Source organism: Hyla sarda, chromosome 2 (genome assembly GCF_029499605.1).
Source record: "Hyla sarda isolate aHylSar1 chromosome 2, aHylSar1.hap1, whole genome shotgun sequence".
Lineage (NCBI taxonomy): Eukaryota > Metazoa > Chordata > Amphibia > Anura > Hylidae > Hyla > Hyla sarda.
Genome location: NC_079190.1, coordinates 378,318,429 through 378,325,675, shown reverse-complemented (window position 1 = coordinate 378,325,675; position 7,247 = coordinate 378,318,429). Strand labels below are relative to the sequence as shown.

General features: G+C 48.1%; 1 protein-coding gene across 2 annotated transcripts in view; it reads left to right on the top strand.

Annotated features, from left to right (window-relative positions):
* The window catches only part of TNFAIP1 (TNF alpha induced protein 1), a 43,352-nt gene that overhangs the window by 1,010 nt on the left and 35,095 nt on the right, over positions 1-7,247 (top strand). The window lies entirely within an intron of this gene.

The following is a 7,247-nucleotide window of genomic DNA, read 5'->3' as shown; positions in this document are numbered from 1 at the left end:
CATACCCTGGGGGGGACAGAATCTGAGACTTGTAGTGCACATACCCGGGGGTGGGTAGAATCTGAGACTTGTAGTGCACATACCCGGGGGGACAGAATCTGAGACTTGTAGTGCACATACCCTGGGGGGGACAGAATCTGAGACTTGTAGTGCACATACCCGGGGGTGGGTAGAATCTGAGACTTGTAGTGCTCATACCCGGAGGTGGGCAGAATCTGAGACTTGTAGTGCTCATACCCTGGGGTGGGCAGAATCTGAGACTTGTAGTGCACATACCCGGGGGTGGGCAGAATCTGAGACTTGTAGTGCACATACCCGGGGGTGGGCAGAATCTGAGACTTGTAGTGCACATACCCGGGGGTGGGCAGAATCTGAGATTTGTAGTGCACATACCCGGGGGTGGGCAGAATCTGAGACTTGTATTGCGCAGAGAGGGATCGTTAGTTACATTAGATTTCTCTGTTTTATAATGTCGATCCCAGTATTGAGGATGTGATATTTAGAATACAATTTTTTTTTTCTATAAAAGTATGTTTTATTTATGAAACTAATGATACATAAGAAAAAGTTACAATGTAAAGAAAGTAGCAGCCTCCGCTAAGGCAGTTTTGGCATGTGTTTATTTTGTGATTTGTAGACATGGATACACATAGATAATTATAATGTCACATGATCTTGTAGATTGTTCTGTGGGGCCTCTGTCCATAGTTTTACTTGTTACCTTCTCCAATGTTAGTGGCAGCAGACACCGCCAACCTCTTCTAGGTGATCTCATTCTTCAATACTATTTATATCAGTAAGCAATGCATAGGGCAATAGCAATGAAAGAAGATGAAAATGTATTTCTACCTAGATAACCAAGAATAGGGAGGGGGGTCTGGTCACTTATTGTGGACTGAGGGAGCATACTGGAGTCATACTAAGTGGGAGATCCATACACACTCTGTTGTTTTCTTCTCTCTTGTAGTGTCAAATTTGTCTGTAATGTCATCATGGAGCCCTAGCCTATGGTCTTTTATTCTTGCTTTGTACATATCTGGGTGTAAGAAAAACTTTCTCCATAGGTCTTCATTACAGCCTCTATAGTTTTCAGTATAAGCTCTTTTTTCTCTCTATACTTCAACACAGCCTATATGATTCTCCCCTGTAGACTGCCTTTTATCTAATCTTCTCTCCATCAAGTTTTCTCTCCCACCCCAGATGCATTTTCAGTACAATTATGCAATATGGCTGCCGAACCCCTGCCACATCCTAGAGCTGGGCGGTATGACCAAAAATGCGTATCACGGTATTTTTGTAAGTTATGGTGGTTCTACGGTATTCCCCCCCCCCTCACCCCCCCAATCATGTGACCCACGGGGGCTGTTCTGCTTCTCTAACCCCCTCTCCCCCCCCCCGGTTTATCAGCCCATTGCTGCACTGTCCCCCACATCGGGGAACTAATCATATGTCACCTCGTCCTCCTGTGAGTTGCGAGCTGTCGGCACTGGAAATCTGTACATATTCCTTGTGCCCAGGCTGCAAAAATAAACTTGAACTCTCCTTCCCACGTTCCCACGTTGCTTCGGTAAGGGCCTCACGCTGGGCATGGGAACTTCACAGCCATCAGCCTATCACTGGTCGCAGCGATGTCCCGCCTCTGTCGGTGATAGGCTGAGCGCACTGTCATGTAAGGAGCCGGCCGGCTCCTTACATTACAGTGCGCTCAGCCTATCATCGACCCTGGGGGTTAGAGAAGCAGAACAGCGCCCGCTGGTCACATATGATTAGTTCCCCGGTGTGGGGACAGCTCGCTGCGGCTGATAATTCATTCATTCGAGGGGGCAGGGGCCCAACCGGTATTGCAGTATCAGAAAAATTCATATTGTGCAGGAAAAAATTTGGTATGAACCAGTATACTTCCCAGCACTACCACATCCCATTCATTTGAATGAACCAAAAGGAGTCAGTGATTCCGATCGGCTCATTTTTGTACCGTATTAGTTTTATTGCCGGACTGAAAACCGTGGCAGACCACGGTTTTATGTCCGGCAATGCAGACTCTTTTACTTTACTACATTCTGAGCTCATCCCCCATTCTGCCTGCCATCGGCGTTCTGGTGTTACAGGAGCAGTGGAGGTCAGGTGACTGCCGCAGTCGATCAACAGTGACTTTCTGTACTTAGTAAATTGGCTGGGGCAGTCACGTGACATCGGTGCTCCGATGGAAGACATCTGCTGCTGCACACCGGAGGCAGAATCAGTGTGGTATTGAAGGTAACTAATAACTGCAAAATGGGGGAGAGGAGAGGACACGGTGACTCACGGGGGAGATGAGGGGATCCTAATGACTAATATAATATCACATATTGTCACGTTGTGTAGTGATGTTACGTGATGCGCAGCATCCTGGCTCTTAACTTTTTTTTGTTTGCTCCTGGATTCTTAATAAATTTGTCAATCCCTGGTTTAGGGTACACAGAGGCATCCCACAGGAAAAAGTGCAGATCACATATGCACTTAAAGTAGCCTACAGGAGTCTTCTGTTGGTGTATTTGTCACAATGCTCCTGATGTATACATTTGACAAAAGACTCTAACATGATGTGAACAGATATTAAATGAGCAAAATACTTAAAGGGGTACTCCAGTGGTTAATTTTTTTGACTATATGGCATCTTCTTTGAAAGTTTAGTTTTTTTGCAATATACATGTGTTATATGTTTTGGCAGCATGTGTTTGTTGGGCAGGAAGTTCTGTAGTTCAGAGGGTTTTCTTTTACTGTTGTCCACAGTTCTGAGTCTGTTGTGGACAAGATGTCACAGCTTTTTTTTTTTTTTTTTTCTTCCTCTGTCTGCAAGAGAAAAAGCCATGCCCCCTCATCTCATCCAGCTGAGTACACAGCTCCTCCCCTCCCCCCTGCTCCTGTATTCTAAGGACACTTGTCTGCACAGGAGAAGGACCTCACAGAGAAGATAAGTGTTATCTGAAGGGGAGGATGAGAAGGTGCACGGGCTGGGGATGTATGGACTGCAGGGGAATAAATCTCATACTGGGAATGATCTCTATATGTGAAGGGGGAGGGGGGACTCCTGAATGACATTCATGCTGGGAGTTGTAGTCCCTGTTGTGTGTGTATGCTAGTGTTTACAAACCAGTGTGCCTCAAGCTGTTGCAAAACTAGCATGCCCAGCATGCCCTGACAGACTTTGGGCATGCTGGGAGTTGTAGATTTGCAACAGCTGGAGGCACACTGGTTGAGAAACACTGTTCTAGCCTATTCAGCATACACATCATGTTACACCAGTGTTTCCCAACCAGTGTGCCTCCAGCTGTTGCAAAACTACAACTCCTAGCATGCCCAAAGGCTGTCAGGGCATGCTGGGAGTTATAGTTTTGCAACACCTGGATGCACCCTGGTTGGGAAACACTGGTGTATGCCCTATAGAGGTGTGGTGAACTACAACCCCCAGGAGACTACAGAGGCAGCATGCTGGTGTTATACCACATACTGAAGACTCCTGAATGACACATGCTGAGAGTTGTAGTCCCTTTTGTGTGTGTATGCCAGTGTATCCCAACCAGGGCTGATTATATTAGTGTGCTGTGTATAAGGGGGCTGCCCCGGGAAAATAGTAGGGTGGGTAAAGGGCGGAACAAACAAACAAAAAAAGTAGCCACCCCAAACCAGCAAGGCATGTGGCATGCTGGGATTTGTAGTTTTCAGCACAGCAAGAAACAGGAACTAGAAGCAAAGATAGGAAAACAAAGTGGGGGATAAAAAGACAACAAAGAACGGAAACAGCAAGAATATAAATGAAACAAAACAAATAGGGTAAGTCAAAAACGGAAAAACACGCTGACCACCGGAGTACCCCTTTAAGTAAATATGTAGGTTTATATAGAAATGTCTGATTTCTTCTTGCAATAGACATACATCCATAGTAGTTCACATGATGTCCACCTATCCTAGCTACTCCTCATTATTGGCTCACTAATGTAGTGTCCTCTGAGTCAGTTATATAAAATTGACGGAAACAGGATGGTGGATAATCGGAACTGAGATTCCAGGGATTAAATTTAGCACAAGGTCCATCCCATAAAACTTCAACGGAAGTGAGCTCACAGTGAAAGCCAATAACAATACTGCTTTTCCTATGAGCTTTCCTGCAGACAGTGTGTATCTCTACATGGCATAGAGACAAGATATATCTAGAAAAGAAGTAAAATGTTCAGACCAGCTTTCTGTCATATGTATATAGAAAAAGACAAATGCATTGGCAGGAGAATAAAAATTCTGCTTTTGTTCATACAAATAGCAATACTCCTTGTCCATGGGCTGTGTGTGGTGTTGCACTTAAAGAGTACCTGTTATGATCTTCTTGAATTTTATAATTCTCCCAGTTCACTGATCCCACCATGATAAACCACCCCCTGCCTTTGTTTAAGTTTTCTGCCTTGATATTGCTCTGTATTTTTTTGCTCAGTCTGTCAGATCCTCAGCAAGCATGACATCATCTAAAGCCTTACAGGGGAGAACTTCCTCCCTCCCTCTGCTACACACAGCCCAGAGCAGTCCAGTGTGAACAGCGTATGGGTGTGTTCCTTGTTGTGCTCCTCCAGACGTCCAGCAGAGCAAGTGATCCATCAGCCTTTCCCAGGAGTGTGGCAGCCTCCTGGGAAGGGCCTCCCTGCATGGAGCCCCGAGAGTCCCAGGCCTCCACCTCCCGTTCTTCCAGGCTTGTGGGGGGTGGAGTGCAAACAGCAACAGCCATTATTACGGCCGGAGGGAGAAGATCAAGCAGAGTCTGCAGCAATGCAGGCTCTGCTTCCCAGACGATGGGTGCAAGCTAGAGATCCAGTGGCGGAAGGAAGGTGAGGAGAAAGAGTGTGGAGATGTGGGCTGAGAGAGGGCCCAAGGAGTTGAGCGCAACAGACTGCTCCCGCATGATCGCACGGATTGAGGAGTATGAACGGTGCAGTAAGGAGCTGTGGTTGGCAAGAGAAGACCTGCGCAGGACTCTGAGTCTGGCAAACTCTGGGTCCAAGAGGAGTAAGCCAGAGCTGAAGAAAAAAATCACAGCCATGAAGGCTGAGATAGTAAAGCTGGAGAAGAGGATCCTGGAGGGGAGCTGTCTCTTCCATGAAAAACTGGTGAATGAAGACTGGTTTGCCGCCGTGAAATCCCCAGGTAAGGTGGAGGTGGATAATGGGGAGAGTAGTGGTGGTGAAGAAAGTGAGAATGGAGTAAAGAAGGAGGAGGGGAAGTTGGAGGAAAGTGTACAGGTTGTGGAGGATGATGTATTGCCTGTCCCTACTCCCTGTGACACCCAGACAGCCAAGACCCAGGACAGCTACATCTAGCCAGCTCAGGTGGCACTACCGCCGAGTGATATCGAAGACGATGATGTGGAGAGTGAGGCTGAGGGATTGCTGAGGGCTATAGTGTTGCAGGAGTCCCCAGCCCACCTCCAGAATTTTACATTCGGTGACGACCAGTGTGATGCTGTAGTAGTAAAGAGGAAAGCAAAAAAAAAAACAGAAGACCCAGGAAACTGTGCATTATGTGTTCTGTCCTGTCCAGCAGTCTGTGCCAGCTGCAAAGCTGGTTAAGACTGCTGGGTCCCCCAGACTGCCATACCCCGTTTCTGTGGTGGAACGGAGCCAGCATGGGGGATACAGCATGGCATCAGAAAAGGCTGCGGACACAATAGATGTGAAGCCCACCCATCCTGCCGGTAGGGAGGGGCAGGATGGGCTCATGGTGGGCTGTTGCCAGGCGAGTTATGCTGCCGTGTGCTCGGTAGGCAGTTCCCTGAGTGCTGTGGGCATTGCCGGCGCTGTGGGGCACTCCCCTGGGAAGGGGGGGGGGGAGTGTCCTGGCCCTGGAATCATCCGCAGAGCCATGTGGTCGGGCAAAGTGGGTGCTGGCATTGTGGGAGGAGCTGGGGTGCGCCCGGTGGGGCAGCCCCAGACTTGGGTAGTAACATCAGACATGGAGGAGGAGCCATCGGCATCAACCCCAGCAGCAGCTAAGCCAGCACAGAAGACTATACTGAAGCCAGCTATACTAAGTCCCAGCCAGCCCAGAAACTATTAGGATAAGAGTGCAAGATGTCAGATTGATGGGTGTAGTAGTGTTGTGGATGAGAGGAGTGTATGTGGGAGTGTCTGTATAGTGAATGTTGGTGGGAGTGGTAGTGGTATGAATGGGAAGTCTAGTATGGAAGGAAATAAAGAGGATGAGTAGTGGTGTGAATGGTGGTATAGGTGGTGGTGGGTCTGGTCTGGCTGCCCCCCCCCCCCAGTAGTGACTGCTCCTAGGATCTATGCCAATGTATCTTCTGGGGGTTCAGGGGGTCCCCATCTCCGTCCGGCTCTGGAGGCCCTTTGCAACAGCGCCTCCTGGAGGCTCTGTGTAGGGGCGACAGGTCGATTCAGGTAGAGGGAAGGGGTGAGGTTGACTTGTCTTTCTGGATAGAGAGGCACGGTTTGGGGGCTTTCCGAGAGCAGAATGGGGAGGTGGTCTGGTCCCTTCCGACAACCGGGTTCCTCTGAAGCAAAGTACCTACTACCACATATACTCCGGAGGGCAGCAGACGACCTTCTTCTACATACCTATCCCATTGTTGTGTATGTGCTTACACAACCACCCAGGGTGAGCAGTTCTAATATATATATATATATATATATATATATATATATATATATATATATATATATTTAGCCCCCTGGGTCCAACAATATTATTCTATGGAGCGCTTACTTCCTTGTCTCTACTTTCTTGTTATGACATCATGACCTGGCTCGAACGGTATGGGGATGTGAAGGACATGCCCAAGAAAAACCTGGATGAACATCGGATCTGGGACATTGGATCGTGCCTAGGGAGAAAGAGCCTCTGGGGGGAACTGGGCCCTGTCCTGTTGGGGCACCTTCCTCAGAGGGCAGGGCTAGACTGGGGCTGGACGGAGACAGGGATGATATGGATCTGTCTTAGTCGCAAGAAAGGTTGACGAATGGTCCTGCCCTCTCAACTTCTTCGGAGGATGAGGCGGCAAAAAAGAAGGGAAAACAAAAGTAAAGGGTGTGGCCGTCTAATTTAATCACCCTGTATGGCGACACTCACCCCATTGACGTGGGCATCTATTAATTGTGCCAGGATAAAGTCTGATATGGCTAGATTTGCAGCCTTTGGTTTTCTCGGCCGTGTTGAAGCTGATATTTTCTTTTTACAGGAGACCAGGTTGTAAGGTCTAGCCTCTCTGG